The sequence below is a fragment of the Oncorhynchus gorbuscha genome, linkage group LG05, assembly GCF_021184085.1.
Source record: "Oncorhynchus gorbuscha isolate QuinsamMale2020 ecotype Even-year linkage group LG05, OgorEven_v1.0, whole genome shotgun sequence".
Lineage (NCBI taxonomy): Eukaryota > Metazoa > Chordata > Actinopteri > Salmoniformes > Salmonidae > Oncorhynchus > Oncorhynchus gorbuscha.
In genome coordinates, this window is record NC_060177.1 from 8,042,510 (window position 1) to 8,055,009 (window position 12,500).

The 12,500-nt window shown below is 43.1% G+C and overlaps 1 pseudogene; it reads right to left on the minus strand.

Annotated features, from left to right (window-relative positions):
• LOC124035488 overlaps window positions 1-12,500 on the minus strand; it is an 86,746-nt pseudogene that overhangs the window by 16,374 nt on the left and 57,872 nt on the right.

The window sequence follows — 12,500 nt, forward strand, 5'->3', positions numbered from 1 at the left end:
CATATCTGTAGAACCAATAACCTCAGATTCACCTGAAGGTTACATCATATCTGTAGAACTAATACCTCAGATTCACCTGAAGGTTACATCATATCTGTAGAACTAATACCTCAGATTCACCTGAAGGTTACATCATATCTGTAGAACTAATACCTCAGATTCACCTGAAGGTTACATCATATCTGTAGAACCAATACCTCAGATTCACCTGAAGGTTACATCATATCTGTAGAACTAATACCTCAGATTCACCTGAAGGTTACATCATATCTGTAGAACTAATACCTCAGATTCACCTGAAGGTTACATCATATCTGTAGAACTAATACCTCAGATTCACCTGAAGGTTACATCATATCTGTAGAACCAATAACCTCAGATTCACCTGAAGTTGACATAATAGTTGACAACTCAACCAAATGTAAATCAAAAGTAGCCGTTGAAATGCCATCTGTGCTCAGTGGGATATCTCTCTCCACAACGCCTGAATCTACCCAGCATGGCAGAGGGGGTGGATTTTCCCATGGTTAAACTGTGACTGGTGACATCATTTTGCCTACCATACTTCTTCTACTCATGTTTTTCCCTTCTTCCCTGTACGAGAGTCGTAGCCTCTGTATGCTATTTCCATTCCACTTCTCCAGGCCTACTGACATATTTTATTTTACTTATTTTATTTCACCTTTGTTTAACCAGGTAGGCAAGTTGAGAACAAGTTCTCATTTACAATTGCGACCTGGCCAAGATAAAGCAAAGCAGTTTGACACATACAACAACACAGAGTTACACATGGAGTAAAACAAACATACAGTCACTACTAATACAGTAGAAAAATAAGTCTATATACAATGTGAACAAATGAGCTAAGATAAGGGAGGTAAAGGCAAAAAAAAGGGCATGGTGGCAAAGTAAATACAATATAGCAAGTAAAACACTGGAATTGTAGATTTGCAGAAGGTGAATGTGCAAAGTAGAAAGACTGGATAGTATAGCATTTGTGAATTTGTGTATTTATTTATAATAATGTATAGTATTTCATAAAACAAGGCAGAGTTCAGGTGATGCACACAATATTGCTCCTGTGTGTCTGTGTGTAATGCTGTGAACATATTCATAGACTCAAAATCAAAACCAGATTTGTAAGCCAATGAATAACAGCCAACAAATGGTATTACAACCATAACACTGAATTTTCAGACAGGTGTTGTGGAGGGATTGTGTATCAGACAGGTGTTGTGGAGGGATTGTGTATCAGACAGGTGTTGTGGAGGGATTGTGTATCAGACAGGTGTTGTGGAGGGATTGTGTATCAAACAGGTGTTGTGGAGGGATTGTGTATCAGACAGGTGTTGTGGAGGGATTGTGTATTAGACAGGTGTTGTGGAGGGATTGTGTATCAGACAGGTGTTGTGGAGGGATTGTGTTTCAGACAGGTGTTGTGGAGGGATTGTGTATCAGACAGGTGTTGTGGAGGGATTGTGTATCAGACAGGTGTTGTGGAGGGATTGTGTATCAGACAGGTGTTGTGGAGGGATTGTGTATCAGACAGGTGTTGTGGAGGGATTGTGTATCAGACAGGTGTTGTGGAGGGATTGTGTATCAGACAGGTGTTGTGGAGGGATTGTGTATCAAACAGGTGTTGTGGAGGGATTGTGTATCAAACAGGTGTTGTGGAGGGATTGTGTATCAGACAGGTGTTGTGGAGGGATTGTGTATCAGACAGGTGTTGTGGAGGGATTGTGTATCAGACAGGTGTTGTGGAGGGATTGTGTATCAGACAGGTGTTGTGGAGGGATTGTGTATAAGACAGGTGTTGTGGAGGGATTGTGTATCAGACAGGTGTTGTGGAGGGATTGTGTATCAGACAGGTGGTTGTTTAGTTTTTCTTCTCAGCCAGCTTAACCATTAGATGACATTACCTTAATCAATAACCAGAATGAATGTTGACTGAATTATTTGTTTTCTGCTTTTTAACAAAAGACAGGACCTGTTCCAACAGAAGGCTATTTTAATTCTACATTCTTAACTAACTCTTCTTTTTCTTCTTTTATTTCACCTTTATTTAACCCGGTAGGCTGGTTGAGAACACCTTTATTTAACCAGGTAGGCTAGTTGAGAACACCTTTATTTAACCAGATAGGCTAGTTGAGAACACCTTTATTTAACCAGGTAGGCTAGTTGAGAACACCTTTATTTAACCAGGTAGGCTAGTTGAGAACACCTTTATTTAACCAGGTAGGCTAGTTGAGAACACCTTTATTTAACCAGGTAGGCTAGTTGAGAACACCTTTATTTAACCAGGTTGCCTAGTTGAGAACAAGTTCTCATTTGCAACTGCGACCTGGCCAAGATAAAGCATAGCAGTGTGAACAGACAACACAGAGTTACACATGAAGTAAACAATTAACAAGTCAATAACACAGTAGAAAAAAAAGAGAGTCTATATACAATGTGTGCAAAAGGCATGAGGAGGTAGGCGAATAATTACAATTTTGCAGATTAACACTGGAGTGATAAATGATCAGATGGTCATGTACAGGTAGAGATATTGGTGTGCAAAAGAGCAGAAAAGTAAATAAATAAAAACAGTATGGGGATGAGGTAGGTGAAACTGGGTGGGCTATTTACCGATAGAGTATGTACAGCTGCAGCGATCGGTTAGCTGCTCAGATAGCAGATGTTTGAAGTTGGTGAGGGAGATAAAAGTCTCCAACTTCAGCGATTTTTGCAATTCATTCTTCTTTGAAAAGATATAGTAGCTTTTTGTAAATTCAGATACCCAGATATTTATAAGCGTGGACACAATCAATGAGGGCACCGTCCAAAGTAGGTATGCATTAATCATCAGATACATTTTTACATGATTTGGAAAATAACATATACTTGTTTTTACCTGCATTAAGTAACCATTTCAGTTCAACAAAAGCGTTCTGCAGGGCAATAAAGACAGATTAAAGCTCTGATAGAGTCTAGTCAGCTGTGGGGGCAACAGCATGCACCACAGTGTCATCTGCATTCAGGTGACAATATATCATGTAAATAGTGAAAAAAACAGGACCGAGAATCAATCCATGTGGGACTCTATGTTAAATCCAGAAAACCTGATTTAACAACATCAGTAAACACACACTGTATTCTGTCCTTTAACACAGTTTCAAACCAGCCTGGTCATGATCAATTGATGAAAGCCTTTGAATAAGTAATGCACAATCCACAGTGTTGAAGGCTTTAGACAGGTCACAAAAAAGGGTCTGCACAATATGTTTTCTCATCCAAACAATTAAAGACATCATTTAAAACCAAAGAAGTATCAGAGATGGTGCTCTGACCTGGTCTGGAACCTGACTAGTGTACATTTAGAATACATTTCATTGTTATAAAATATCTAAACTGAGTATTTACCAAGGATTCTAGAATCTTTGCTGGGCAATAGAGTTTGGAAATGGGACTATAATTATTTAGATCATACGGGTCAACACTTTTGTGAAGGGGGAGTATATGAGCCGCCTTTCAGACCCTGTGGATGGTACTTAGAAATAAATGTAGGGTTAAAAATATGTGTTGGAGATTCTGCAATCAGACGAGCAGAAAGCTGCTTCGAGGAGGGCTGCGAAAGTAGCCCAAGTAGCATGGGAAAGTAGCCCAAGTAGCATGGGAAAGTAGCCCAAGTAGAATGGGAAAGTAGCCCAAGTAGCATGGGAAAGTAGCCCAAGTAGCATGGGAAAGTAGCCCAAGTAGCATGGGAAAGTAGCCCAAGTAGCATGGGAAAGTAGCTCAAGTCTTACACCGAAACACATGAGCCAATTATGAGGCAATCGAACAGATAAAAGCCACGAGCTCAGCCAGATGAATGACAACACAGTAAACTGAATGACTCTGGATACCCATGACAAAAGAGCCATTGATGCCTGATCCAAGTGAAAGCTGTAGAATGCTTTGGGACCATGACAGGGACAGGGTGAGGCATTCTAGGTAGTGTAGTATAACTTGGCATGAGGTGGAAAGAGAGGGACCACGGCAGGGACAGGGTGAGGCATTCTAGGTAGTGTAGTATAACTTGGCATGAGGTGGAAAGAGAGGGACCACGGCAGGGACAGGGTGAGGCATTCTAGGTAGTGTAGTATAACTTGGCATGAGGTGGAAAGAGAGGGACAACCTTTATTTGGCAATAAAGAATGGAAGATCTTGGAGCAGAGCGGTAATTGTTCACAGCTTGTCCCATCAAAGACCATCGTTGATGGAAGTGCCAAAACAACTAACGCCAATGAGAAATCCCTCATAACTGCCAATATGGTATTACTACGGTGTATCTGCAAAATTTTAATGGAGTGGCTTTCATATTTCACCATATTTCACTTGGTGAAAATGCAGAAACTGATGTATCTATGCCTTCTTCTCTCCTATTCAATAAATAGCTGTCAAATACTAGAGCAGAAAATTCCCCACAGTGGTTTTCCATTATAGTGTGTGTCCCACCCTTTTCATTCCTATAACTGCTTTTCCTAATTAGAATATTGGTTCTGCATCTCTGCAGTATTTTTACACCCTGTACCAGCTGCAGATCTCATTCTTGTACCCTGGTTTGGACTCTATTCCACTACTTCAAATGAAACAACATTGGCAGGGTAGCCTAGTGGTTTGAGCGTTGGGCTGGTAACTGAAAGGTTGCAAGTTCAAATCCTCTGAGCTGACAATGCCCTGGTGAGAGAGCAAGTGTTCTATGCCAGATGAAATCTCACATCATTAGCTCATTGTTATGGTTGTATCCCAAAAACAATCACAAGAAAACAACTTAAACAAACACAAATGCAGCTACTTTGTTGTTATTCTGGCTACACTGTTTGATGTGACTGTGTTGGCCAAAGTTGGCTAGCTAGCAAGCAATGGATAAGAACGTTGCCAGCCATCATGGCAACAGAACATTTAGAACAAACGACTGGTGTCATGTCCATAGATTTAGTACAAAAATACTTAACTACTGGGTCACGTCTTTGGCAACCGAACCGATAGAATGAAAGACCTGCCAGCTTGGGAACCAACCCTAGATTTGTGTTGGGGATATATCTCGTGGAAGGATGAAATGGTATGAATAAATTAATAAAACAATATATTTTTATGAAAATATGTCAATCATTGTTTGAATATGTTGTAATGCCCTTGAAGCAGGAGTTTGGACGATATATTGACACGGTTTGGCGGCCCTCGACTTCATCTCTGGCCTAACAACACCCGTGCCAATATATCCTCCCAACACCGGCCTCTCTGGCTTCATCGTTTAAGTAGATGATGGGTCTCATTCACATCCTCTCTTTCAGACCAATCAAAACTCTAATTAGGCCTAATGGCTCTAAATCACAAATCACTCATCAACACCAATCCTATTGATCTAAATGGACAAATATGTTTTCTAGAGTAACATCAGTTGTTGTCAGGGTATACAGATGATGTCACTCATTGTTTAGTATGAAACCCATCTGCACCCTGGGATATAAAAGACCAACTACTATTTACTGAGTCCTGTCTCCTCAAGACAGACTTTGCCAAGATACTTCCACTGCTTCTGGCTGCAAAGCCTTTTATCCAGAGTGCAGGCAAAATCAAACTGTTACCAGAGGGCAGAGAGTTCAGGTCTTGATATGGTAATTCAGCAAGATGCTGTTATCCAAAGCAACTTTCTGTTAACATACAGTATATGTTCCATGAGTGACTTAAACCCCATCTTTGGTGTGGCAAGCACTATGTGTGGTGTGGAAAGCACTATGTGTGGTGTGGAAAGCACTATGTGTGGTGTGGAAAGCACTATGTGTGGTGTGGAAAGCACTATGTGTGGTGTGACAAGCACTGTGTGGTGTGACAAGCACTATGTGTGGTGTGACAAGCACTATGTGTGGTGTGGAAAGCACTATGTGTGGTGTGGAAAGCACTATGTGTGGTGTGGAAAGCACTATGTGTGGTGTGGAAAGCACTATGTGTGGTGTGACAAGCACTATGTGTGGTGTGGAAAGCACTATGTGTGGTGTGACAAGCACTATGTGTGGTGTGGAAAGCACTATGTGTGGTGTGGAAAGCACTATGTGTGGTGTGGAAAGCACTATGTGTGGTGTGGAAAGCACTATGTGTGGTGTGGAAAGCAGTTACATTTGACATTTCCCCCATTGATGGTTTTTATTTTACCAGGCAAGTCAGTTAAAGAACAAATTGTTAATATCAATTAGGGCCTCGGGAACAGTGGGTTAACTGCCTTGTTCAGGGGTAGAACAACAGATTCGTACCAGGCCACGGTTCACAATCACTTCAAACTGAAGCTGGATTTACAGAAAACTAGCTGCATTTCGTGTTTTTCTATTGACATTTGTTCGTATATATGCATCAACATTTGTCTGATTCATGATTTCGACTGGCTAAGGAAAGCTGCCTGCCTGTCTGTCTCGTCCCAACTCCTGACATGTTCACTACCATAGGACAGCTGGAGATCAGATTTCTATATTGAAACAATGTTGCAAATGTCAGAGAGACAGACAGCAAGGTTATTATAGATCTCTGCTGTTGAAAACCAAATGCTCGTCTAAAAGACATGGGAGATAATGTCTAGATGCTTTTTATAGTGGAGATCAAGTTCATAACTTCCCTGCCTGGGCAGATGAGACAGTGGATTGGGCAGTCAGGTGGAACAGAGTAAATAGGCATTTTAACGTCATAGATTCAGCCGGTGGTAGTTACTGGAATAGACACCACTGGAATGCGGTTTTAACCTCTTGCTCCTACATGACACGCAGGCGTCCCATCTAGACATCTGGAAATGCAAATGCACTACGCTAAATGCTAATAGCACTCGTTAAAACTCAAACGTTCATTAAAATACACATGCAGGGTACTGAATTAAAGCTACACTCATTGTGAATCCAGGCAACAAGTCAGATTTTTAAAATGCTTTTCGGCGAAAGCATGAGAAGCTATTATCTGATAGCATGTAACACCTCAAAAGACCCGCAAGGGACATAAACAAAATAATTAGCATAGTCGGCGCTACACAAAACGCACAAATAAAATATAAAACATTCATTACCTTTGACCATCTTCTTTGTTGGCACTCCTAGATGTCCCATAAACATCACTATTGGGTCTTTTTTTAGATTAAATCGGTCCATATATAGCCTAGATATCGATCTATGAAGACTGTGTGATCAACGAAAAAAATAACGTTTTATAACGTAACGTCATCTTTTAAAATTAAAAAAGTCGACAATAAACTTTTACAAAACACTTCAAAATACTTTTGTAATGCAACTTTAGGTATTAGTAAACGTTAATAAGCGATCAAATTGATCACGAGGCGATGTATATTCTATAGCTGTACGTCTGAAAATAATGTCCGGGTAAATCTCAACCAAAATATCCGGTCGGAGACCGGAAGAACTGCGCTGCCTTGTGTCTGTTTGACCAAGTAACAAATCGTAGGCAAATGACAAGACTGTTGACATCGTGTGGAAGCTGTAGGCATTGCAACCTCGGCCCCATTTAATGTGGATCACGTTTAACAATGTGTTGAAGTGGCGCATGGATATATTTTCCAATTTTCAGTGATCAGATTTTCCTGCACTTTTCGATGAAACACACGTTCTGTTATAGTCACAGCCGTGATTTAACAAGTTTTATAAACATCTGAGTGTTTTCTATCCACACATATTAATCATATGCATATACTATATTCCTGGCATGAGTAGCAGGGCGCTGAAATGTTGCGCGATTTTTAACAGAATGTTCGAAAAAGTAGGGGGTAGGAGTAACATTCAGCATCCAGGATTAGACCCACCCGGTGTATAAGTAGTAAATATATGTACAATCACACAACACGGTGGTCCTTCTGTAGCTCAGTTGGTAGAGCATGGCGCTTGTAACGCCAGGGTAGTGGGTTCGATTCCCCGGACCACCCATACGTAGAATGTATGCACACATGACTGTAAGTCACTTTGGATAAAAGCGTCTGCTAAATGGCATATATTATTATTATTATTATATTATATTAACACAGTATTATCCTAACTCCATGTTAAACCTAAAGGTGAGTGTTCAAAGCTCTCCAGAAAAGGTTTGCTTTGTAGAACAGTAAAACATAAATATCATACGTCATCCAAATGTATTTCCAGTAATCATTGGAATCATTAATGAAAACCAGACTCCTCTTCAGGTAAAATCAACATTTTCCCTCCACAGTCCACTAGATACTTTTAAGGTCTTTGAAAGTTACACATTTTCCATTACAACAATGTCCTTCAGGATATTTAAGTGCAAGTCTGGCGTACCATTGTTAGCTACAACAATGTTGGATTTGGTATCTGGTTGAGGAGTATGGGATTGGCTTAGGGTTGACTGGTCTTTACAGGGTTAGGCTTAGGGTTGACACTGGTCTTTACAGGGTTAGGCTTAGGGTTAGGCTTAGGGTTGGCAGGGTTGACACTGGTCTTTACAGGGTTAGGCTTAGGGTTGACACTGGTCTTTACAGGGTTAGGCTTAGGGTTGGCACTGGTATTTACAATGTTGTGTGGTGATCGTTGTTACGTAAAATGGCTGCCGTGGCACCACCCAAATGGGCGCTACACATTGGTGGTGGAAGGGGTGAAACAATGTCATGTGCTTTGACTTTGAGAAAAGGACAACCTAAAGTGCAAAAATACAAATCATTCTCAGAGTAGATGTTTCAGAGAGATATGCAGCCCAGAGAACGTAATGCCTCACTGTTGGCCTGCTGCCATGGTTACCTGGGAGACAGGGATAACGATAAAGGACCCTCCACCGGAACTCTCCGTGACGATGGCCAGGAACTTGGCATTGACGGCACAGAAGTGGTTGTCATGGACGTTCTTGGTGATGGGAATGCCGTCAAAGCAGTGCTCCCGGTTGGCCACTTTGCCGTAGACGTTTCGAAACTTGGAGCTTCGGTATGTCGGACGCCATGACATCTGATGGAGAAGAGATGGAGAGATATTAAGGAGGAAAGTTCAGAAAGGAGTTTCTGCAATACCAGTTAGTTGCTGTTTTATCATGTTGAATGTGCTGACATGGTGGTTTTCTGGTTACTGTATATGCTGGTCAATGTGAACAGAAGACCAGCTGTTTAGTTGACAGGTTTGTGGGCATTCATGGTTAATAGCTTAGATCAACCGGCTGGTTGAACATAATTGGATTATTTTATATTTAGGGAAAAAACACAAAATGATCATACCACATTAGAGTATTAAAGGAAAACGCCACCAAAAAAGTATATTTTGGTATTTTGGTCCATTGTTAAAATAGTCCCAAAATGTTTTGATTGTCAACAATCAACTTTCAAAATATAGAAATCATCTCTGTGTGATGCATTTTGTATCATATGATGCAAAACACATCATCATATGTGTATTTCATCATCGTTTCTGTATTTTGAAAGTTATATATCTTGAAAAATTGATTGCTGACAAGCAAAACATTTTGGGATTATGTCAACAATGGACTAATGAAACAAATACCAAAATATTGTTTTTGGGTGGAATTCTCCTTTAACTTCAAGATTGCTGTTCCAAAATCCTCAGAGAAACCCCCATTAGTAAAGACAGTAAAGAGGAGTGTTGCTGTTCCAAAATCCCCAGAGAAACCCCCATTAGTAAAGACAGTAAAGAGGAGTGTTGCTGGTCCAAAATCCCCAGAGAAACCCCCATTAGTAAAGACAGTAAAGAGGAGTGTTGCTGTTCCAAAATCCCCAGAGAAACCCCCATTAGTAAAGACAGTAAAGAGGAGTGTTGCTGGTCCAAAATCCCCAGAGAAACCCCCATTAGTAAAGACAGTAAAGAGGAGTGTTGCTGTTCCAAAATCCCTTCTGTCCACCCCTATAGTTCAGAGGAATGGTGTCAGTGCTGTCATGGCAATTCAAATCCCATGTTAGTCAGAGTGTGAAATGTTTGCAGTGTGGCAAACGTTCAACGCCACAAGAAAATATTTCACATAAAATAGCAAATAAGTAAATAAAGGTAGACAAGAGCAGAGTCCCTCACAAGTGATTTGAGTCTGAAATCAGTAAAACGAACAAGGAAAGCTCCATGAAAGAGGAGTTTGTGTCAATATGTCCTGAGCTTGGACCCATGAAACCTTGCAAAACAGTAAGCCAGCCACTTCACTTCCCTGCGAGGGGAAGTGGTCAGAGAAACCATCATACAAACACTCAAACCGATACTTTTGTTTGCTGTTACCCACAAGCATACTGACCGAATTGCTGCCTTGCAGCGTGAGATACATCTATCTTCTGGGTCACACTAGACCTAATCACAGGTGTAGAGCTGGATGGCCCTTAGACACTGATCCAAGGACAGTTTTGAGGTTTGTCCCACTAACGATGGATGATACATCAGGGAGGGTGAATAGATCCTAGGTGTGGTGAAGGGGAACGCCTGCTTACAGACAACGGCAGGTAGCCTAGTGGTTAGAGCGTTGGGCCAGTAACCAGCAGGTAGCCTAGTGGTTGGAGCGTTGGGCCAGTAACCAGCAGGTAGCCTAGTGGTTGGAGCGTTGGGCCAGTAACCAGCAGGTAGCCTAGTGGTTAGAGCGTTGGGCCAGTAACCAGCAGGTAGCCTACTGGTTAGAGCGTTGGGCCAGTAACCAGCAGGTAGCCTAGTGGTTAGAGCGTTGGGCCAGTAACCAGCATATTTCACATAAAATAAAATAGCCTAGTGGTTAGAGCGTTGGGCCAGTAACCAGCAGGTAGCCTAGTGGTTACAGCGTTGGGCCAGTAACCAGCAGGTAGCCTGAGTGGTTAGAGCGTTGGGCCTAACCAGCAGGTAGCCTAATGGTTAGAGCGTTGGGCCACTAACCAGCAGGTAGCCTACTGGTTAGAGCGTTGGGCCAGTAACCAGCAGGTAGCCTAGTGGTTAGAGCGTTGGGCCAGTAACCAGCAGGTAGCCTAGTGGTTAGAGCGTTGGGCCAGTAACCAGCAGGTAGCCTAGTGGTTAGAGCGTTGGGCCAGTAACCAGCAGGTAGCCTAGTGGTTAGAGCGTTGGGCCAGTAACCAGCAGGTAGCCTAGTGGTTAGAGCGTTGGGCCACTAACCAGCAGGTAGCCTACTGGTTAGAGCGTTGGGCCAGTAACCAGCAGGTAGCCTAGTGGTTAGAGCGTTGGGCCAGTAACCAGCAGGTAGCCTAGTGGTTAGAGCGTTGGGCCAGTAACCAGCAGGTAGCCTAGTGGTTAGAGCGTTGGGCCAGTAACCAGCAGGTAGCCTAGTGGTTAGAGCGTTGGGCCAGTAACCAGCAGGTAGCCTAGTGGTTAGAGCGTTGGGCCAGTAACCAGCAGGTAGCCTAGTGGTTAGAGCGTTGGGCCAGTAACCAGCAGGTAGCCTAGTGGTTAGAGCGTTGGGCCAGTAACCAGCAGGTAGCCTAGTGGTTAGAGCGTTGGGCCAGTAACCAGCAGGTAGCCTAGTGGTTAGAGCGTTGGGCCAGTAACCAGCAGGTAGCCTAGTGGTTAGAGCGTTGGGCCAGTAACCAGCAGGTAGCCTAGTGGTTAGAGCGTTGGGCCAGTAACCAGCAGGTAGCCTAGTGGTTAGAGCGTTGGGCCAGTAACCAGCAGGTAGCCTAGTGGTTAGAGCGTTGGGCCAGTAACCAGCAGGTAGCCTAGTGGTTAGAGCGTTGGGCCAGTAACTGAAAGATTGCTGGATCGAATCCCTGAGCTGACAAGATAACAATCTGTTGGTCTGCCCCTAAACAAGGCAGTTAACCCACTGGTAGGCTGTCATTGTAAATAATCATTTGTTCTTAACTGACTTACATACATAGAAAAAAAACAGACAGGAAGTTCTTCTGGAAAGGAGATTTACGACACTGTCAGATCTGTGACAAGATGACATCACCACAGCCACAATTCAGCATTGTTCTGGGGTGGGAACAGTGCTGTGTGCAAATAGAGATGTCCCTGTTTCCATGCTGCCATGATCTCTTCCTGTCCTACAGACTGCAGTCTACATCTGGTCTTCAGCTGGTGGAGACTGAGCAGTGCACACAATCCAGTTAGCACCCCCCCCCACAGGCAGACCAGTAATCACTCTCACCCATCCCACCCACAGGCAGACCAGTAATCACTCTCACCCATCCCACCCACAGGCAGACCAGTAATCACTCTCACCCATCCCACCCACAGGCAGACCAGTAATCACTCTCACCCACAGGCAGACCAGTAATCCCTCTCACCCATCCCACCCACAGGCAGCCCAGTAATCACTCTCACCCATCCCACCCACAGGCAGCCCAGTAATCACTCTCACCCATCCCACCCACAGGCAGACCAGTAATCACTCTCACCCATCCCACCCACCGACAGACCCACAGGCAGACCAGTAATCACTCTCACCCATCCCACCCACCGACAGACCCACAGGCAGACCAGTAATCACTCTCACCCATCCCACCCACAGGCAGCCCAGTAATCACTCTCACCCATCCCACCCACAGGCAGACCAGTAATCACTCTCACCCATCCCACCCA